This window comes from Triturus cristatus, chromosome 6, assembly GCF_964204655.1.
Source record: "Triturus cristatus chromosome 6, aTriCri1.1, whole genome shotgun sequence".
Taxonomy (NCBI): Eukaryota; Metazoa; Chordata; class Amphibia; order Caudata; family Salamandridae; genus Triturus; species Triturus cristatus.
The window spans coordinates 1,336,049,081-1,336,073,295 of record NC_140589.1 but is presented as its reverse complement, the minus strand read 5'-3'; positions in this window follow the sequence as shown (position 1 = coordinate 1,336,073,295).

Here is a 24,215-nt window from a genome sequence, read left to right as displayed (position 1 = left end):
CCACCAATTTTGAATTGGAAGTACATTTTGCTGTTTTTTTTCTCAAAGATCTTTTCATTCAACATGATTTTCAGAGGACATTACAATGTGTGAAAACATTAAGGACTTCATATAAGCAATACAATCTAATGAGGATACAGCTTCTCACTTTAGGCAGTCCCAATGCCCCCCTCCCTGTGCCTAAGTCATGTCAGCTTTAACCATATTTTTAGGACTTTATTGAGCATATATCTTTTATAAACTTGCCCCAACTATCCTATCTCTCCCCCCTCCATTCCCTTCCCTGGTGGTGGTGGACTCTTCTTGGTCTAACTACTGGACAATCAGAAATGTGTCAGGTAGTAGGGAGATGCCCCAGTGCAGCCGGCCTGCTCTTTGTTCCTCATGGGTAGACCTTGTGTGTGTAATGGCATAGTCAGACCTGGTCCCTAACTGAGTTAAAACTGGAATAAGTGCATGGCTCTTAATGTGGGTTGGCATACGGCTAGGTGGAGCCCCTTAGTGAGGAAGGAAACAAGCAGCCCCCATTTGTATTCAAAGTTCTTGTATTCATCTCTGAAAATATCCGCTAGTCTTTCCATGGTAAGTATGCACCACAGATGTGAGTGTCACAACGATAAAACTGGAGCTTCTTTTTCCAAGCTGCCGCTATTGCCATTTGGCTGCCCCATCTGCTCTCATCTGATGCTCTAGGTCTGGGTCGCTGATGCCCAAAAGTACTCCCTCTATAGATGTCGGTATGGGGTATCTCAGGATGTCTTTAATGTGTGTTAGTCTCTCATCCCAGAATGTTCTGATTGTAGGTCAGTCCCACCAGATGTGGCAGAAGTCGCCGCGTATGCCACTTCTCCGCCAGCAGAGATTGGAAGTCTCCGGCAATATAAGTTTAGTGGGATATAGGTACCAATCAAAGAGGGTTTTGTAATGCGCCTCTCTTAAGACCATTGAGTAATTATTCTTGGCTATATTGGACCATAAGTGTTTCCATTCCTCTTCTGAAATTTCTCTTCCGACCACTTGCTCCCAGAAGGTCATGTAACTTGCCTTGGGTGAGTGTAATGTTGAAAGTAAAAGACCGTAGAGAAAGAAGATCGCCCCTGTTATGTTGCTTGCCCTCTGTACAAACTGCTCTATCGGAGTTGATTCTCTAGTGCCTGCTTCCCTGATCCGTGGTTGGGATAAACAGTGTTTGAGTTGGGGATATTGGAAGTGGTCGCTGCTTGGAACATGGAACTCTCTTTGGCAACTCTCAAATGTACGCAGATCAAATGTGTGAAAAAGGTCTGAGAGCATCAAGCAGACCCCCTCCCTCCACGCGTCTAATGGGCCCTCTCGCAGTGCTGGGGTGAAGTCTGGATTGAAGTGGATAGGAGGGTAGGGCAAAGGGAAGGATATCGATCTCCTGTCCCTCATAATGTGGTCCCATACTTTGAGGATGGTTCGTGTCATGGTACTGATGTAATCATTTACTGGCCTGCCTTTCTTATGTTTCCACAGCACATCCCAAATCGATCTGCCCACTATCGCCCTGTCCACATGGAGCCAATGTTTGTCGGACTCCCTCATGGATCACTCCACCACAACCCTCAGTTGGACTGCTTTGTAGTATAAGTTAAAATCTGGTAAAGCCGCTCCCCCCTCCCTCTTCGCGCAACGTAGTGCGTGGAATGGGAGAGGTGCTCTCCCATTCTGACATATAAACTTAGTGATCAGAGAGTGAATTTTGGGCAGGAGATCCCGATCCAGATTGACTGCCAGTGCCTGGAATGGATAAAGTAGCTTTGGCAGCATTGTCATTTTTATGGTGTTTATCCACCCGAGCCAAGAAATATGAAGAGGTTTCCAGCGCCTGAGGTCTTGTTGGAGTTGGGACATCAAGGGGGGATAGTTGGCCTCGTAGAGGTCCTCTATCCATGGGGTAAGCTGCATACCCAGGTATTGAAGGAAACGGTTGGCCCACTGGAAAGGTGTTTGTCCCCAGAGCTGCTGTGCCTCTCCTTCTGGGATCGTAAGATTTAAAATAAAAGATTTTGAAAGGTTCACTTTGAAGCCCACTACCTCTTCAAATTTTCAAAGTTGTGCCTGTAACAAGGAGCCTGGTCTGTAAGCGTCATCAAGATGTCGTCCGCAAATAGTGATGCCTTATGATCTATTCCCCCAAAACGTATCCTCTTAATCTCCAGGTTAGCCCTGAACTGAATTGCCAAATGGTCGATACTCAATGCAAATAATAGAGGCGAAAGCGGGCAACCCTGTCTCGTTGCTCTACTCAATGAAAATGGGTGTGACGTTGACCTGCACCCTTGAGTGTGGATGCCTGTAGTTAGTTCTGACCATGTTAATAAACCTTTCCCCAAAGCCGAAGCGTTCCATGGTGAGAAAGAGTAATGACCAATCCACCCTGTCAAAGGCCTTCTCGGCCTCTAGGCCAATTTGGAGACTTTTACGATCAGGTGTATAGTCCTCCGAATGTTGTCATGCATCTGTCTCCCCTTTATGAAGCCAGATTGATCAGGGTGGATTAGTGCAGGCATCAGGTTCTCTATTCTTGTGGCCAGAATGGCTGAGAACAGCTTAGCATCTAAATTTAATAGCGCAATTGGCCTGTAGGAGGCGCAGCTCTGTGGGTTTTTCCCTGTCTTGGGAATTACGGTGATTACTGCCTCACCCATGAAGTTCGACACTATGGTATCCTGCGCTATTGCATTAAACAGAGAGGTGAGGAGTAAGCTCCAACGCTTGTGTTGTATAAAAGTGCGCAGTCAAACCATCAGCCCCAGGGGATTTGTGTGGTTTGGGTTTCAAAATTGTCTTTAATACTTCCTCTGGAGTTATCGGGTCCTTTAGTTGATCGTTTTCCGAGGGCGGAACTTGGGGCAGGTCTAGGGAATCTAAATATTGTTGTTGCAGTTCTTTATACGGGGGTGTGCCTGTGTAAAGATCTTTATAAAAGCTCCTCGATTTTTTTAAGTGCGTTTCCTGCAATGCTACCACCTCAAACTGGTCGTCTGTCAGGTATTTCCATATTTTTTGCCATTTAAGGGGTGAGTTCAGTCCTTTTACATTCCATGAGGCTATTGATACCATCTCGTAGTCACACATTCCCTCCTCCTCTCCGGCACCCCTTTCAGAGCCAGCAATGCCCCCCAAACCTCCCCTGACTTGATCAAAAACTATCCAAGCATGTATCGGAGTGACTACCTGTAGCACCATCACGCCTGGTTTGCCCGATTGTCCCTTGTGTCCACCACCCATTCCGCTCCACCCCCTAAAACAAAGAGAACAAATAACCAAAGAAAACTTATGCTGAGTATCCACTGGGTCCCCAGCGGGTCCCTTCTTGGCAGTTGAGATCATAGTAACGGGCAATACGGTCAGTGCCCGCAGCCTCGACTGTCGGTTGCCTTATGTATAGATAACGAAATAAGAATCTGTTTTAGACTGTGGTCCATTGTGGTAATCCCATTGTGGATGTCGTGTAGACTAGGTTCCACTGTTGTTCCACCCTTGTGTCCACATGTCCTGTGACTGCTGATTCCCCACGGGATGTGCTCTATCAATCTTAATCTTCATCTGGCGGGGCCCCAATATCTCAACAAAAAGTCCCTCAATTACGGCTTTCAGGTCCTGCCCCTCTGCTCCTTTTTTGAGGTCCCTTATTCTAATACTCTCCCTCCGGGACCTGTTTTCTAAATCTTCTGCCTTCAAGAGCACCTGTTGTATTTGTTTCTGAAGTTCTTGTTGACTTTCTTGTAACACCAGTGTGCCAGTGTCCAACTCTTGTGTCTGACTCTCTATCTCCAGGACTCTAGTGACTTGGGAATCCACATCTTGCTGGAGAGCAGTTATGCGTTCAGTGAGGTCGGCTTTTAGCTGGTCCAAGGATGCCTGTATATCTTGCTTGATCTCTGTGCAGGGCTCAGATTTTAATTCCCTGAGTGAGGCGACCAGATCCTCCCTGGTGAGTGCCATCGTGCTGGATTGTCCCCCTTCATCATGGGCTTGCCTCCTCTTCGTAGGTGTAAAAAAGTTGGAGACCTTGTTCACCGTCTTTTTCGGTGTCATATGGGCAGAGTTGTAGGCCTTCTCCTCGTGGGAGGTCAGCCCCCCATCCAAGCCTCGGCCCCTTTTGTTGGCTACTGCTGCTCTGTGGCCTTCTATCAGTGAGCTGTACGTTCAGCAATGATTCTCTCTCAGGTCAATTTTTGGTGGCCATCTTAGGGTCATGCGTGCAATGTGTCCCTGGAGGCACTGGAGGGCTGCTCAGCTGCTTTTAACAAGTTGTGCGCGCCTGCATGTATGCCATATCTCCTACCCACAGCATTTGCACATTTTGGCTCCTTGTCAAGCTTCCAGTGCACTCCCGGTCCGGGCGCTATCTTAGGCTCAGGCAAGTCCCTCAGGCTTCACCCCTGCTCAGAGACTGTTTAATCCAGATACGGTGCGGTTGATCTCTTGGGTGGCCCCTCGCACCGGTATTCACAATCGCATCACTCAGCTGCCGCCCCGCGGCCCCGCTCACCTCCCCAGAAGGCTGAGTAAGTCTCTGCTGTGTCACGGGCTTGCGCCCCAGGGCCACTCTCCATTCACGCCGTGGAGGCTCTTCACTGTCTCGGTTAGACTGCCGCTGGCCCCCCGCAGTTGGTACGCTTCTTTGGGGGTACCTGTCCTCTGGGCAGGGGTCATGGCCGCCAGACCTCACCTTCTCTGCCTTGCCGAAATGGACAAGGCCGTCGGCGCCATTTTGCCCGCTCACTCTGCTCCCTCGCACTTCAGGCTTCCCTAAACATCTGTACCTTGTGAAGGTCGGATATAGTGTCTCGGGCTTCCGGCGCGGTCACTACATTTACCGGACCATTCCAGTCAAAGGCTGGCTATCTTGCTGTCCGGTAGCTGTTGCCAAGAGATACGGGGTTCCGGAGCTGGTGTGGATCACGTCCACCCAGCCAAACCTGCCTGGCCACGCCCCCAATTTTGCTGGTTTTTTTTTACCAGGATTTAGTCTCAAAACATTAATACCTATCACTGCTGTTTGGTATTTGGAAGGGAAGCCCTAAACATGCACCTTCCAAATGTTGAATCGGTATTGGGTGGCAAATGCAAATTGTGATTCTGTAACATGTTACTGAATTGCACTTCGCCTTTTATATATTGAAAAATGCTTTTTTACAGTTGCAAATGCCAAATTCTGAAAATCGGTTTGTGACCTCAAAAAAAGCTTAGTGCATTTGACCCTTAGTGATCAAATGCTCTTTGGCTGTCGCTCTGCTCCTGCATGACATTAAAGAGTTGATGTAATGAATGTACTGTGTATTCCTATAGCCAATATCATCAATATTATATTTTTAATCTTGTCTTTTTCACATAAAAACCCATCACATATTGACTGTTAAAATATTATGCCTTTGTCAGGCATAAAAGTTGAAATGTTGAAACAGAGGTATGTACTTTAGAATAATAAAACAAGTTGGTTTTGAAGAAGTAGAATTTTAATTAAATGTACATTTATTTTTCTATCTCTTGAACGCCTACGTATTTGTAATAACTTGAAAGAATGGAATACTGGTTAATCATGTCCATGTGTTTTATGGAGATGAGAACTGCGACCCACTGTATAATATTCCTCAATCCAATTAGACTAATTATCAGAATTGGATTAATATTGTTTGTAGTTGCTCCATGCTGAGAATGTAATGTTAATTGTGCAACCCTGGGATATAACTAATGCTGCAGTAAATGTGTTTTCTCTATCGTTCTTGTGAACCAAAATGATTTAGTGTTTATTTGATGATTTTAAGGATGCATATGGTGGAGCTCTGTTGAAACTGTGCTGCATATATTTGCTCGAAGAAATCGCATCTCTGGCTACTGAATAATTCATACTAAGACGATCTTCTTGAAAAAAAGGACCTTTAGAGCAGACCATTCTGGGTCCTATCATTAAACAACAAAAGAGTTGGCCTAAGGCAAGCCCGCGGCCTCCATAAGAGGGGAGGTGGGAGGGAGGAGCAGCTGGGAGGTGGGAGCGGGACGGCAAATGGGCGAACAGGGGGGCGTGGCCGCAGGGACGCAGCGGCAGGAAAAACGGGTGAGGGATGGCAGGGGGAATGGAGGGCAGAAACGGGGCACAGAAAAGAAGCAGGAGGGGGGGAAAGGAATTAAGGCAATGCACAGCAGATGGGTACAATCAAAGCAATACAGTCAGCAGAGCAGAAAACAAAATAATTACGACCAGGAGCAGTACAGCAGCGTGGGGAGCGACCTCCCTGAGAGCAGGGTCGAAGGTCGCTCCTTTCACCGCTGCGCGGCCTCCATAAGAGGGGAGGTGGGAGGGAGGTGCAGCTGGGAGGCGGGAGCGGGTGGCAAATGGATGAACAGGGGGTCGTGGCCGCAGGGACGCAGCGGCGGGGAAAACGGGTGAGGGATGGCTGGGGAACGGAGGGCAGAAACGGAGCACAGAAAAGAAGCAGGAGGGGGAAAAAGGAATTAAGGCAATGCACAGCAGATGGGTACAATCAAAGCAATACAGTCAGCAGAGCAGAAAACAAAATAATTACGACCAGGAGCAGTACAGCAGCGTGGGGAGCGACCTGCCTGAGAGCAGGGTCGAAGGTCCAAAAATCAGGTTCAAATCCAACCCATTCTTGTGAACACACAAAGAGAATCAAAGCCCAACTACAGAAACGTAAACAAGCACAACCTTAGGCAAATCACTCTTACTCAGACTTCCCCATCTATCACCAAATCCCATCTGAAATGTATGCTACACAACTGCAGATCGGCTGCAAGTCATGCAGTGGTCCTTGCTGACCTTATCCTTGAACATGACCTTGACCTCCTCGTCTTCACCTAAACTTGGCTAAATGCTTCCTATGCACCTATCCTTGACATAATAGTCCCTCCTAGATCTGGCATCACTAGATTAGATTGATCCATGCGACCAGGTGGAGGCATTGCCTGCATTCACCTTAACAGACTTTCAGTCAAGCAGACACAATCCCCTGCTCTAGCCACATGCAAATACCTATGCATCGATATTGCATGCAATAACACACTATTATGCAAACTGCACACGTTCTACTACCCGTCCTGGAGATAATCTTTCTTTCATAAAACAACTTATGGAAATCATCACAACAAACACAGGTCAAGACAGTACTCGAATATTCCTTGGAGATTTCAGCCTCCATTGGAATGATTTGAATTACCCTGTAGGTAATATCCTTAAAACCTTTTATGCTGACCTCAACATGACACAAATATGTGAGACCCCCACACACAAGGCAGCAACCTTAGATCTTATCACAGTGAAGGCTCACTCTATCTGGCTGGAATCAATCCTCCCCTGTGAGTGGTGCGACCACAACGACATCAGATTTTTCATCTCTGAACCCATTAGAACAAATACTGCTCAAGTAATAAAATCCAAAGTATGGAAAAGGAGTATGCGAAATATTAACTTTACTGAGCTGACATCCCTCAGTATTAACAGCCTACCTCCTGCTGGAGACATGTCAGATGTTCAAGATCTTACTACCACTACACAAGTTCCATGAAGTATATCCTAGACACGCTTGCTCCACTACGGCTAAACACCAAAGACTCTAAACCATGGTACAATGGTAGCCTTAACAATGAAAGACATAACTTGAGACTAGCTGAACGAAGGTGGAGATCCTCACCTTCCCTTGAACACCTCAAACATATGAGATATCTCAGGAATACATATTACAAGATCATCAAAATTTCGAAACCAAATTTCTTCAGAAACCAACTAGAGTACGCTAGAAACCAACCCAAAAAACTATTTGAACTCGTTAAACTTCAAAAGGCTTACCTAACTCTTCCCCAGCTGGAAACAGTTCACTATCAAACTGCAACGAATTTACCCCCTTCTTCATTATGAAGACAGAAAACATGAGAACTGACATGCAAATGACATTGGAGCAACGCTCTCTCTTTCCTCACCCCAGCCTTTCCCCTTCCAGGACTAATATGCCCTAATGTCTACTGGGGCACGGCCTCAAAAACAAAGCCTCATGAAACTCTATAAAAGTCTTGGAGGAAAATGGCATTCTTAAAATTCTAGCAAATTTGAAACACTAAACCCCTTCAAACCCCTTCAATGACCAACTACCTCACCCTCTTCAATGAGATCAAAACGTTGATACTTCCACTTTGGACCAAGATCGTTAATGCCTCGCTACTCCAAGGCACAATCCCTGATTGCCTAAAGTTGGGGCAGGTTACCCCATCCCAAAAAAGAACAATGGCAGATCACATTGACCTAAATAACTTCCGCCCCATCTCAAACATTCCAACTCTCCTTTAAAAATGTGTACAGGTTCAACTCTGTAACCACATTGAACAATCCATCTTCTTGACTGATTCTAATCTGGCTGCCACCCGGGGCATAGCACCAAATTAGTCCTCACACATATAGTGGACGAAGCGCTAAAATTATTGGATCAGGAAGAATCTTGCCTTCTAATCCTCCCAGACCTATCTTTAGCATTCGATACAATTAAGCATGACTACCTACTAGACTTATTGGAACATACAATGGGACTTTCAGGATCTGTCCTAAACTGGTTCACATCATTTCTCCAAAACAGATGTCAAAAAGTCAAGGTTAATCAGTCTTTGTCTATGACAGCCCCTGCCACTTTAGGGGTCCCACAGTAGTCCTCCCTCTGACCCACTCTCTTTAACTTGTCTATGCAGCCTCTAATGGAAATTCTGAGTTCTTCCAACATCCACTATCACATGCATACCAATGATGTCTGATTATACCTGAAAGTCTCATCCCCTGAAGACATCCAAGCCCTCAACGTAACTGTGCAAAAACTCCATAATTGGCTGTCATGCAAGCACCTCAAACTTAACACTCTCAAAACTGAATTCCTCATAAGTAACCCTTCCAAACAGTCCCCCATCATTAATAAATAGATGAATCATCTTGCACCCTTTAACTGCCTACCACACGTTATTGATTCAGCAAGATCATTGGGATTAACGCTCAACAAGAATATCAACATGCAGAAGAACATTAGTGTTGCCACTAAAGGAGCAAACCTCCAAATGAACATGTGAAGAAAACTAAAACACTTCCTCCTCCACAAGGACTTCAAGTCTGCTGTCCAAGCCCTGGTGATTCCCAGGTTAGACTATGGAAGTGCTACCCTCTGCAGTTTGCCCGAATCCAAAACCACCTCATTAAGTGCCTCCCTTAACTCTGCTGCAAGACCCATAGCGGATTAGGAAGAAATAACCACATCACCCCTGATTTGAAATCACTCAATTGACTACTCTACAAAGCAAGATTTCAACTGAAAATTGCATGCATGACCCACAAAGCTCTACCCTTCTACACCCCTAGCTACCTCACTCAGAAGCTTGAACTTTCAGGTGGCTCCATATCCTCTACGAGCTCCTTTACCTTACTGCTTAAATCACAGAGATTCTTCAAACAGAAAACCCAATAGAGCCTTTTCTGGCATTGGTCTAAACATTTGGAACTTCTTCCCCATTGAAATCAGACTGAATCCTTCAAGTACATCTTTCCAGAAAGAAGTCAAACTACTTGCTTGTCATTCTATTGTCTTTTTTTGATCTATCTGTTTTATCATTTAGGTGACACCACCCTCATCTGGGTAATTGCCTTATCATGTGCTGTTCTTAATCATGACATTATTGGTTCTATATGTTTCTGCTCCTTGAGCATTTGTAAAGTGCTCTGAAACCTGAAGGCTCATGTTCGCGCTATATAAAACTTGCGAAATAAAATACATTTGGCCACAGTTTGGGCAGGGTGTATGTTTCCACGCAAATGGTCACACATACGTCTCTGTGTCAAAGAAAGTCATCAAACCTTTATGAGCCTGTATAGGCCTTGATTGGTCATTGTTCATTTACAGTGCACTGGTCACATGTAAGGAGCTTAGTGAAGGAGTCAAATGAGCATGGATACTGTCTGATGTGTGTAGCATGGTAAAGTGTACGTATTAACTTGAGAAGGCCTCAGCATTGTAATACTATGTAGAGTGTGGTTAATCAAATTAGACTGTTCACATAGGCACCAAAGCCTGGCACCCTTGCACCATGTTGCAAGCCAGGCTGATCTTTTAACTTGCTTGCATTCTGTTCACCTCATACGTGACGTGCCTGCCATCATCTGAATATACTGCAACATGGCATACATATGTCCAACATGAGGGTATTCCAACCTCGCCTTGTGCTACAAGTCCAACATACAGACAATATCGGCATTTGCAAACGCAAATGTACTGTGCTTCATATGTAAACAGTGCACATGTTCAGCATCCACAGAGCTATGTACCATGTGTTTTGTCTTGTAGGTGGACAAAACCCATGCACCATTAGTTAGGTGGCGACACTTCGAGGTCCCAATGCTGCCAGTGAGTGTCACCTTATTGTTTCTGTGATCTGTACGGACTGTGTCTATTTGCTTAAATAATTTGCAGGGTGATGTGGAAGAGATATTATCACTCTGTGGAAACACGCTACACCTTACATGTGGATTTACAACAGAAGTAGGACAATGTTGCTTGCGCGAATGACAGGGTCAAATTTCCATGTGGAATCATTAGCAATTTATGCAGGCCCATATGATGGATGCCTCTTAATATGCTGTGCTAGTGTTGTTGCAGCAATTGTGTGGATACTTGTGGCACATGTACCATCACCTGCCCCAAAACCAATGGATAGCATTAGATCGAATGTCTCTCACCCATACTATGGACCAAAATTGCCAGAAATGTTACCCAAAATATGTAACAAAAATTTTGCATGGGATAGTCTGTGAATATCCTGACACAGTGTGTTTGGCAAAGTCCAAATTTGAGCAGGACCCAGGCGTGGTTGGGGTGTAACACATATCCCAGACCAAACTTCCAATAGTCAACAGCACAAATAATGCTGACATGCGCACAATGGAAATGTTACCAATATATGTGTCCTCCTATTGCGGGTTTACATCATACCAATCACATGCCTGCAGATTACAGTCCTTTACCCTACCACCATTGGTACAGTCTAAAGGATTGATGGCATGTCAGGCATTCATGCCACATAAACAGCATATTGTTTGGTGTTCCATACGTGTACCTGTAGTACAGCATATAGACAAAGTTTGGACACCAATGGACCTGGGTGACCATGTAAGCAGGCTCATCATACCAAAAATGATTTCATCCTAGTATAGATGCTGCATAGATCTATTTTTGAGGTAGCATGGTTAAACTGTTTCATTCATGATAGCACAAACAGTGGGCAAGCCACATATCCCCATTTGTTGCAGTGAGTGCATAAGTCCATTGTCCATGCCAATTACTTACTTGGGTTCACCCCTAAGCCCAAATTGATCATGATATGTGGCAAATGTCATGCCGCATCATGGGTACCAGTGCATCCCTCAGAGTACTGCATATCATTGACATGTGAGATGGGGTGCCATCGGAGAGAGTGGCAAAATGGCATGGTGGCAAAAAGGAAGTTGTGATTAAACTCAATGTGAACATGGAATCGGAGGGATGAACATATATCTGCCTGTCTTCTGCACATTGCTACTGTAGGCTAACACATAGGAATTTATGGAGCTTTTTGTGTGACAGATTCACACAGGCTGTGATGAATCCTACATCAGTGCAGACTGAATAGGTATGAGTGGATGTGGGACATGTCACCAGTCCACACATAGCATTGCTGTTATTTGCCTGACTCCTGTCCCATACATCCAATGGCCAGTAATAGACATGGTTCCATTCCTTTGGAGTGTTTTGTGAGACATGAGGCCAATGTGTTAAGTACCACATGCATGTATGCACTGTGTTGTCAGCATACAGGCCATTCCAGATTCAACAAAATTCTGTTGTCACCCATACTGTATCCCCAGGGTTCTCTTCATTGAATAATTTCTGGTCAATTGCCTGTAAGATACAGCTCAATTCACCCCAAGATCTATCTACAGCATGCATGTACCCACTTATCACATGAAGTAAGTATGAGTTGATGTACTGCTAGGTAACAATCAATGCAGGAAGATTGGGTCAGACTATTGGATTATGTCAAGAAGCACATGCTCTTGTCTGATTTCCATTAGGTACTCTATGTTATAGTGTCCCAGTAATGTCCAAGTGTCATTCTAACAGGTCTGTTGAATCAAAGGTAGATAGCCACAATCTGCCTATGTTTCAACTACCTGGCACTGAGTCAATCTATGCTCCTATGTGTGTGGCCTTTTGTATATGCCATAATAGTGAAGCATTGCTGAGCCACAATATGTATACTTGCTCCACATCACTCGTTTGTAATAAATGACTGGCCAAAGATTTTACCCTCTTGCATGTTGCATGACATTCCCTAGGGAGCACCTAGATGGACCATGTGTACCATCCATATATAAACAATAGCATAGCTCCAAATATGTCTTCATATGCACATGGGTACATGGTAATGAGATCAGACACTGCCATTTCCTATAATTAAAAGGCCCAAAACTGGGTTATCCATAATTGTTATGTTAAGAGAAGTACATGATTGTCATGAGGGTTGGTCATGATGAGTTTCATAGATGAAATTTTTGTTGACAGGCCATGCCATGCCACTTGTGCTGCAAACAGAAATTAATACATGTAAATGTTGACAATTGCGGCAGGCCATGCTACTTGTGCTACTAACAGTAATTAATGCATTTAAATGTTGACAATTAAGCTTGGTCAGATTCATGTGCTTTTACTCTGCAACAGGCAACATGACCCCAGAGCAGGAAAAAGCATATTGTATCTACCTAGATAGATACAGGCACATACACCACATCGCCAAGGCTGTCAGGTGCATGGGGAGATGTTTGAAAGTGTAAGGGCCACAGGGATCTGGAAGTTGCCACCTCAGGGACAGGAAGCTACTGATAGGACAAACAGCAGGCATCAAGTGGAGGATTCCCATTATGGGGATCTAGGGCCAGTTCCAGGACCCTAAAGAGCCCCACCAGCAGTGGCACCAAAGCTGGTTGCCTCCACCTCATAGCAGTTAACTTAGATAGAGAGGCAGTTGCTGAGGGACCAGCAAGACAATAATTTAAGCTTGGCAGAACCTCATTTGCAGGTGACAACCCTTATGCAAATGGTGCAGATATTACAGCGGAATGTGGACCATATTGAATATAAAATGCAGGCCCTCCCTCCAACTTTCTTGCCCTCCTCATTTGTTCCTAATTGTTTTTTATAGTATAGACTTTTAGCATAGCTAATGATAGTAGTAGGTTAGGGTAGTTTCAGTGTTTTCATAGATTTTACTATGTATCTGTCTTTAGGTGGGGATTCGGTGGGTACATTATTAAGTGGGTGGGGGTAATGTTTAGTATGTGAATAAAAAGAAAAAACACAAAACAATTTTAAAAGTATAAAAATATGTATATGTTTAGGTTTTAATGTTTAGGTAGTATGTGTATAGCAGTTGTTATGTTAGTCTCATGTGCAAATGTGTGGTAAGGGGGTGTAGGGGTTGATGTTTAACCTCACTGTTATATGTGTAGAGTAGGATAAGTTAAGGTTAGGTAGATTAGGTTAGTTTTAAGATAGGATAGTGTGGGTAAATTAGATTAGGTTAGTTTAGGCATAGTTTAGGTAGGTATAATTTGTATAGGTTTTCGTTTTTAATGTTAAGATTAGTAGTGTGTGTTAAATAAATTCTGTTTTGCACTTTCACAACTGCTTACTTATTTCCTGTTTGCCAGTTGTGACAACTGCTTATGTTGGGTGAAGCACATGATGTAGGAGTTCCTACCAATATTAGTATATGTATGTTACTACTAGGTGGAGCACTTAACGAGTCGATCATTTCAAGTTAGCAACAAAGTCACTTAAGGGGTTTTCAAACGTGATTGGTCACTGTAAGTAGCACTCTTGCTGTGAATGGACATACCGACCAAATCAGGTATTCACCTAATGTAGCACTGTGTGTGTACGTGGTGCTGCATGTTTTTATGCATGATAGAGTCAAACCATTGTGTCTAATTTAGGATGTGTTTGGTGCCACTCTGATGGCAGCCACTTACACACTCTCCCTAGCACCATTTTGAAGTTGCAACACTGTTGTTTGTTGGCTAATATGCATGGCAGTATAAGCCACCTGGGCAGAAACAGCGTTCAGTCTTACTATTGACTGACAATTGTTGCACTTCATACATGTGACCTTGGGTAACGGCTTGCTAGTTTAGTAGCAGATAGGGATCACTTAAAAGATTTAGCATGCGCTGTGCATATTTATCCCTGGGTCACTGAAACACATTTTCCTTTAGATGTTAGGTTGTATCTTAAGAGTCAGCTCATCCACCATGGTTTACTTACTCCAATCATGAGCAGAAATACAAAATGTTGAGCTAGGAAAGTAGTTGTAATGACGTGAACCAAGGAGCAAGGAGCAAGTGACAGTCCTTGGGGCAACAACCCCAACCTTGGGTCTGATTCACAAAGGTAAAATTAGACGTTTGGTCTAAGCATATGACTATGGGAATTCACAAAGGGCATTTACGAGTACTATCTTTATGTCTGCACTCGGGGCATGTGAGAAGGTGGCCTGGTATATGCTATCCCCTAATTAAAGTTGGCACCTTGTACCGGTCCAAACAACCCTTATGGTGATTTAAGAGGTCAAATATGACCTTAGAAAGCTATCCAAGTAGTAGCTGTGGAGAGCAGCCTTCAGGCTTAGTCTTGAAGCAATGTTAAGTAGCCTGTTTTACCAGAATGGAACCTGACAGTATTGGTTAAATGAAAGGAGAACCACACAGTAGTTATAAAAATATGTATTTATTGATATAACTCTCTCTAGTATGACACAGTATCTTCTACATGAAGATAATTACAAAGCACACAATATTGTAGCACAGAAACAATGTAAATAGCTCTAGTTCACAGTGGGCTCCAGGGGGAGACCATTCCATGTACTAAAATAGTGGTAGAAGAACCACGACTCGAGTCAAGACAGTGTCTAGAGGATGTAGAAACACTGGGACCCCAAGGAACCACCCAAGGTGAGTAAGTAGGTACCCCATCGAGGCCGGGTGCAGTGTGGGAACACGACCGCGTGCTCCGTACAATTCTATGGGTGAGTTGCAGTTGGAGTTTGGAAGTTTAAGGACCCTTCCCAGTGAAACCCCTTGGAATTTAGGAGGTCGAAAAGACACCCCATCCGTGGATACCGAAGTACCAGAGTTACCTATCCCAGGGAAGCTGGGTGCACAGTTTTGAATTGGCATCGGAAACCGCCCTCAAATCCAATAGAGGACTTCGAGGAAGAGCCACTGCTGGAAGGAAGAAAAGTGTCCCATAGAATCCAAATGTGAATTCTTGTTGAAGAGTACCTGAAAGTAGAGGAGACACAGTCTGTGTCACTCAGGAGTGACCAGGGGCTCGGTAGACGAATACCCACCGATGTCGGGTGCTTCAGGTGCTTTGAGGGGGTTCTTTACTCTGCAGCCACCGAAACCAGGAGATGTAGACGACAACCAGGAGCTGGATACAAGCTGTCCCACAAAGGATGTCAAGTACTGAGGGGTTGGCATCTGGCTGGAGCACCAACAAGCCTTGGTAACGGCAACCCACACAGAAGATCAAAGAAGGTTACGGTTCATACCAGCAAAGTCCAGGAGACTCACCAAACACAGGGGAGTCAGGGCAGGCCTGGAACAACCAAAGGAGCCCAAGAAAAGTTGACCCTCAAACAGACCCACTGACTGGAGGTACAGGAGTTGTGAGAGGACCTTAAGCGATTTCACTGAACAGCAGCCCACGGAGCACTCGGTGCAAGTAGGCCAGAGTTCTTTGAAGGAAATAGTGGCATAGGTTTGGGCTTCTCAGGGCCCAATGCACTTGCTCCGAAAATGCTGACAAGCATATGCACTGGCAAATGATTGTGGTGCACAGTTCTACGGGTAGTGCAGTCCCCATGAGGGATTCTGTCCTCAAACTTGGTAAGAGAGCAGCTCCGACCTCAAGGGATGTAGAAAACCACCTCCTGTGTTGCAGGAACCTTAAGAGTCCATAGGAGCTCAGGATCAGCAGACCAGTCAGTCATGATGTGGTGCCTGCAGTTGCAGGGAAGTGACTCCTTCACTCCAAAGGAGATATCTTCAGTTGTCCTTGATGCTCCACAGGTCCTGAATGGAGCCTGTATGGTGCAGGGCAGAGACGATGCTTCAGACTGGGACGGAGACGAAGTCAGGCCCAAACAAAGTCCAGCAAAGTCCAAGGTGTCCAGACAGTCGAAGTTCAGTGGTTTCTGGTTCATAATCTTGTCCACATCTAATCCAGGGTATCTCAGCCAGGTAAGCCCTTTTGTATCTACGGGAGAGGGTTGGACAGGTTCAAGGTAACCTCCCATGGGAGGCTCTGGACAGTGAGTAGGTTGCTTCCATGTCCTTTGTCCAGTTTCATGCCAGAGCCAACGGCTACCAGGACTGCTTTGAACTGGACTATACACAGGGACACCAAATGTGCCCTTCATGCAGACTTTCAGTCGCTGGCAAGCGCACCCATCCAGCCCAAATACACTAAATCCTGTCTGAGAGGTGGTCACACCTACCTGTGAAAGGATGCCTATTGTTCTGCCTTCCCCTGCTCGAGCTTGGCTCAGCAGCGGGAGGGCAGAAATGTGTCTCTGGTCGGCAGCAACCATTTTCTGCTGCCTGGGACTAAAAGGCTGGCACCAGGAATACCGGGGACCCAAAGAAGCTTGTTTCTTAGGGGTGGAATCATACCTCCCACACCGGTTACCGGTGTGGGGGTATGATTCCACAATGTTTGACACCAAACATGATAGGGTTACTTTCAGCCATTTTAGAGTTGGTCATCATCACACAGGCGCATAATGCTACTGTATATGTTGTAAATTGCTGATGTACTGACTCCCTGGGAGAATGGTCTCCGTAATCTGCAGTGGTGTCCTGCTCATGCAGTGGCACCCTCGCACTTAGAACCAAGCACCCTGCCTTCAAGATTTTTAAGGCCTGCCATGGGGGTGACTCATAGATTTTAAGTGCAGTGACCCTTAGATATAGAATTGTGGATGTAGGCCTGGAGATCTGTAGATGAGTGTTACTCTGAGGGTTTGCAGGGGGTTTGTGCCAAACCGGATTTGTGACCCTGAGTACCTACTTGGGAATAGATATCAATTCATCCTCCGGGATTGTTAGTGCCGTCCCTGCAGGTGCTCTTGTATCTGTCTGAGATGGCAATGAAGAAGGAAGAAGTTCTGTGCTGAGGATGCTTTCATCCAGGTCACTGTCATGAAGGTGATGTGTGGGCCTGTTGTGTTGAGGAGGTAACAGAGTCCAATGGCGTGCTGGTGGACGGAGCCGGTGTGGAAGAGGAGGGACATGACCTGGTTGGTGTGACAGGGCCTGGAAGGCGGGGCAGCGCTGTGTAGGCAGTTGGAGTTGCACACTCAGCATGCGAAGGTGTGGTGTGTGCTTAGGGTATGCCTGAGAGCAGGCGGTTGATTTTCGCTTGGACATTGCTTGGAGGGTGGCTGCAACATGAGACTGTTGTGTGATGTGGGTCATGCAAGGACATGAGGGTGCAAGTTGCATGTGCTGACGGTCCTGCCTTTGGCACCGCGTGGCTGCAACAGTGGCACAGACAAGCTGATGACAGCCTAATGAATGGGTGCACGGAGGAAGGGAGGAGCATCTTGGAGGCGTGTGGGTTGCAGAATCTGGGAACTTGGTGGGCCCTTGCCACAGGGCCCGCAGCAGCAGGCGGCATGTACTGGAAACTAGGCCGAAAATAGCACACAAAGACAAGGATGTCAGAAAGGACAACTGCAACAGGCATATGTAAAGGAAGGAGTGTCAGGTTACTCATGGCTCACCCAGAGAAAATGGATGAACAATCACCAAAGATGACTGACACAGGATCAGGAAACAGAAGGCCGAGCTGCGCACAGGAAACACACCCTCAACAGGCGTTGACGGCCCGTTGGTGGGAGAAACCTGCCCAAATACATACACAACCATGGACTTCATGCACAATAGAGATTATTAGCCATGAAGAACTGCATGCATGTTGCCAAACTACACATACACTCATATGCACAATCTTTGACAACTATGCCAGAGATGACGCATGCAAAGTGGCAAGAGACCTGCATTGACAGAGATGAGGCACTTCGGAGGGTGAGGAACCCTTTATTACTCAAGCTCACACTAAGGGAAATGCATCAATATGAACAGACTCACAGGTCATTTGACTGAACATGTGGGACCTACGCTGGACACCCCCTTCACAACACGGATGTTGTAAATCCAAATGAACTGGCACACAAGTTAAGGGGATGAGCCAAACACCTCCTGCTGCACACAGAGAGGCTGCAATTCCCCTTTGAGCCTGTCATGGGGATGTCCCACACTATGTCCACCCGTAGCATCCCGTATGTTTCAGAGGGAAGTTTTACACACATTGATGCCTTCATCAGAATCCAAAAACCATTACAGATGACTGTCACGAAGGGTGACTGTCAATTCATGGGAGTCATGCTACATGTTATGTGCCCCATGGTGAGTCGACATGTATGCATGGTAACACAACATGCACAGAAGCAGTCCCCACACATTCCAAACACGTACCACCTCCAAAATGCCTTGCTGCAATCCTTACCCAAAATGACATTTCCCCATGTCCGTGCATGGAACTCTGATTCAGCACACATTGCAATACTCGTGAGGAAAAGCAGGAGGACAATGATGACACAAGCAGACAACATGCGCAAGAACCTGGGAATGACAGACACACAAGAAGTCAGCTAAAAGATTTTTCTCCGCATACATGGTCATATACTAAACATGAACAATGTTGTCCCCATGCTAATTTAAAAGAAAGTGTCTCAGCTAAAATGTGTGGAATGACATCATCACTCGAGTGACACATCAGAACACACATCTAAGTCACTTAGCATACAGTCAGCTGGACACACACATTGCAACACATGCCACCCAAGGCTGCAAGCGTGCACACCCAGACCCAGTTACTCACCATTATGAGAAGAAGTTGCGTATGAGCTGACTCCGGATGTCCTCCTCCTCCTTCTCACTTGCCTCTTGACCAAGCCCTTCATCCTCCACGGGTGGATGTTCCTGCTCATCCTGCTCCAGGATGAGTGACACTGCCTTCTCCACTGCCATGTTGTGCAGCATGCAGCACACGAGGAAGATTTTGCAGACCTTCGCCGGTGCATATGGGAGGGACCCGCCTGTCTTGTGAAGGCACCGGAATCGGCTCTTCAGGAGGCCAAACGTCCTCTCAATCACTCGCCTGGTCTGCCCGTGTGCATTGTTGTACCGGTGATCTGCAGCTGATCTTGGGTTGCGGAGAGGCGTCATCAGCCATGGCATGTTGGGATAGCCAGAGTCCCCTTCATGGAAACATCATGTAAATAAGTGGGTCAGGAGATACCGTAAGAGCCAAAGATACCGCAACACACAGGACAAACAGAGTATACTCACCAACAAGACATGCTCGTTCGTTGTGCAGCCGCAGAATCATTTGTGGCACCCTGCTACGCCTCATGATGTAGGCATTGTGTGCTGACCCTGGAAAACGTGCACAGACATTGGAAATCAGCATGTTAGCAAGACACACCACAAGGGCATTTATAGAGTGGTAATGTTTACGGTTGCGATAGGCTACCTCCTGTGCCTGTGGTGGTACCAAAGCCACATGTGTCCCATCAATGGACCCAATGACATGGGGCATCCCTCCCAGGGCATAGAAATCACCCTTGACACCTGTCAAATCCTCAGGAGTCGGAAAATGGATGAATTCATCATGGTGCTCCAACATGGCTGCCAAAACATCACGCAGGACATGGCTGAAGATTGTCTGTGACATGCCACCAACATCAGCTATGGTGAATTGAAACGTACCTGTGGCAAAAAAATGTAGGGCTGCCATCACCTCCATTTTGGGGTCAGCGCAGTTGGATACCTGTGTCGCGGTTGGAGGTGTGGTGCCACCTTGGCGGTCAAGTCCTCAATCAACTGTTGAGTGCATCTGTAACGTCGGATGCAGGCACGTCCCCTCATGGCACCCAAGTCTGGCATTGGTCGGGGGACAGGCGGTGCCCTGCAGAAAATTGTGATGAATGACGAAGATTGAGAGCATAACAACATCAATGTCAATGAACAGAGCACATGCTCAACTGCTACTACACATCTGCTAAATACAGAGTCTGGTGTGTGCAATACATCCAGGACACGTATGCTAGCTTGGTGATACTCCTACGAAAAGCCAGATACACCCGTTGATTGGCAAGTCTACATGACATGCCCTGAAACGAGCTGGGGGCCAGTCTGAGTGAACAGCCAGAGACATCACAGGAGTGACATACATCCACCTAGCTGCATTTAAAGGATGTCATCTCATACAGACAGCTGACGGCAAGCTAGAAGCACAGGTCACATGGAATGTCAAATGTACAGATCCAACACATTGCGATGAAGGGGTACACGTGAAAACAGAAAACACAGACATTGAGACGACGCAGATATGTCCTCATGTGAAAATATCATGTCCGATGCATACAGACCCTGCTTACGTGGGAATCCACATGTGGCATGGTGTGCGTAGATATGTAATAACAAAAAGGGAAGGGTCCGAGGGAAAATTTAAAGACCAAGACAGACTCAATCCCCCATCCAATATACTAATCCCACAAGGAATCTGTCAGTCTGAGAAACAAGGGCACAGTCGCTAGGAAGGTTTAGAATAAGCGAAGAGTTTGAAAAGGGAGCCTCAGAGTGCTGTAGGATTCATTAGGATTACCATCAAAAACCAGTGATTGGTGTATATCATCATCTGGATATCCACTCCTTCCCACCACTGTGATTCACTCCATCTTGGAGTTTCATTCGTGGTTAGTTAGTAACCGGAGCACATTTTTATGAGGCCCATGGAAAGGGAAGGAGAGAAGGACAGCCAAGCCACTAGTAAGGGCAAGATATGAAATATATACCAAAAAATGATATATAAGTGGTGCAGTGCAGTAAGGTGAAATGTTAAAAAAGGATAAGGAGGAAAAAAGAAAGTTTATTGAGAAATATTCCTGCCAATCCTTATCTAAAAATGGTGCAGAAACAGCTTCTAACAAATAGGCTGTTTGACAATAGGGTCGACATGTTTCAGCCTGCTTGCCTGGAGGGTCAATTGGCTTTCGTCAGGACCTTCATTTTATTATCGCTACTGCAGCAAAAGTGAGTGAGAAAATTATAAATTGTGAGACAGTGTTAAAAAATACAACCTTATTATGGTGTACAACTTCTTCGTATTGTCAGTGTGTTTATGAACATCTGATCAGCACGAGAAGTGAGCCTCACCTCACCCGGTAAAGACTCAGGTTAGAAGGAGGCCCCGCCCTCTCCGTCGGTACCTCGATGTGAAGTCTGAGCCGTTTCACATCGAGGTACCGACGGAGAGGGCGGGGCCTCCTTCTAACCTGAGTCTTTACCGGGTGAGGTGAGGCTCACTTCTCGTGCTGATCAGATGTTCATAAACACACTGACAATACGAAGAAGTTGTACACCATAATAAGGTTGTATTTTTTAACACTGTCTCACAATTTATAATTTTCTCACTCACTTTTGCTGCAGTAGCGATAATAAAATGAAGGTCCTGACGAAAGCCAATTGACCCTCCAGGCAAGCAGGCTGAAACATGTCGACCCTATTGTCAAACAGCCTATTTGTTAGAAGCTGTTTCTGCACCATTTTTAGATAAGGATTGGCAGGAATATTTCTCAATAAACTTTCTTTTTTCCTCCTTATCCTTTTTTAACATTTCACCTTACTGCACTGCACCACTTATATATCATTTTTTGGTATATATTTCATATCTTGCCCTTACTAGTGGCTTGGCTGTCCTTCTCTCCTTCCCTTTCCATGGGCCTCATAAAAATGTGCTCCGGTTACTAACTAACCACGAATGAAACTCCAAGATGGAGTGAATCACAGTGGTGGGAAGGAGTGGATATCCAGATGATGATATACACCAATCACTGGTTTTTGATGGTAATCCTAATGAATCCTACAGCACTCTGAGGCTCCCTTTTCAAACTCTTCGCTTATTCTAAACCTTCCTAGCGACTGTGCCCTTGTTTCTCAGACTGACAGATTCCTTGTGGGATTAGTGCGTAGATATGTGCCATGCCCATCTCCACACAGACACATGTTGGATGCAGCAACAGCAGATGTAGTTGATGGAACAGTAACAGCAAGCTCATGAAAACACATGACACACACATGACATAGTCACATCGGGCACGCTGATTGTGAAATGTCAGTTGTTAGTGTCCCTGTCCCTGGCATCAGGGGACAGTTGCGGGTGGTGGTGACTGTGCCATACCAGTGATGCTGTGCTTGACACGTATGTACTACAGGCACACATGTGCAAAGTGTGAAGGGGAAGTGTGCCACATAGTGCCCCATCACACATGACATGTGTACACAGGTCATCACACATCAATTGTGCAACTACATGAGGATACATGTGCAATATCACTGCCTGACACACCTAGGCCCTGCACGTGAAAGTCTACAATGACAATGACTTGATGTACAGCCTTGTGCGAGTTGGAGACCTCCAATCCTTTCGTGTGCACCTCCTATCACCAGTGTAAGCATGTGAAACGCATCGTACACACTCTCTTAGAGCATGTGTACGGTCCGTATCACTATTGTAGTGGTGCCGTAGGAGTACGCGTGTTACGGACTGTACACACGTTGTGTGTACGGTCCATATCACTATAGTAGTGGTGCCGTAGGAGTACGCGTGTGTGTATGGTCCATACCACGTGTACTCCTACGGCACCACTACTATAGTGATATGGACCGTACACACGCTGAGAGCGTGTGTACAGCCCGTACCACGCATACTCGTACGGCACCACTACTATAGTGATACGGACTGTACACACGCTCTGAGAGCGTTTGTACGGTCCGTACCATGCGTACTCCTACGGCACCACTACTATAGTGATACGGACCGTACACACGATGTGTGTACACTCCGTAACATGCGTACTCCTACGGCACCACTACAATAGTGATACGGACCGTACACAGGCTCTGAGAGCGTGTGTACGGTCCGTATCACTATAGTAGTGGTGCCGTAGGAGTACGCGTGGTACGGACCGTACACACGCTCTCAGAGCATGTGTACGGTCCGTATCACTATAGTAGTGGTGCCGTAGGAGTACGCATGGTACGGGCCGTACACACGTCGTGTGTACGGTCCGTATCACTAAAGTAGTGGTGCCGTAGGAGTACGCGTGGTACGGGCCGCACACACGTCGTGTGTACGGTCCGTATCACTATAGTAGTGGTGCCGTAGGAGTACGTGTGGTACGGACCGTACACACGCTCTCAGAGCGTGTGTACGGTCCGTATCACTATATTAGTGGTGCCGTAGGAGTACGCGTGATACGGACCGAACACACACGCGTACTCCTACGGCACCACTACTATAGTGATACGGACCGTACACAGGCTCTCAGAGCGTGTGTACGGTCCGTATCACTATTGTAGTGGTGCCGTACGAGTACGGGTACGTGTGAAACACACCATACATGTTTTTTTAATCAAAAATTACATAGGGGACAAGTATTAGGCCCAAAATGCATGCTGGTTGTCATGGATACAGAGATTTCAGTTGCAATGTGGCCATCATGTGGGCTTGAAAAGTCAGTTGGGCCAAAAATTACAATGTTGCAAAGTGGTGTTTGCCTTGCTATGATGCTCAAAATTTGAACCAATGCAAATTCGTGTCATTGGTGTATGTTTAAAGGGATTGGAGGAAACGTAGGATGCAAATGAGTCTGACCAATCACTCTGTACTCATGTAAATGAAAGCCCCCAGCAAGACAGATATAAGTCAGCCAGAACCCATGAGAGGGCACTTGCCTGCACAACTTTCCTGTCGACCACACTGCTGCTGTCTGTGCTTCCTCTGGCACCATGTCGCGGACTGTGGAGAGGGCCCGGCCATTCACACTTGAGGAGAATGAGGCCTTGCTGAATGTCCTCCTCCCACAGTACCCCAGCCTGTATGGGAGACCAGGGGAGCAGGTGAATGCTGACCCCACTACCTTTGACTGTGCACCTTTTTTGTGACGGTCACTTCTGGCATTGTGTCCAGGTGTGACAG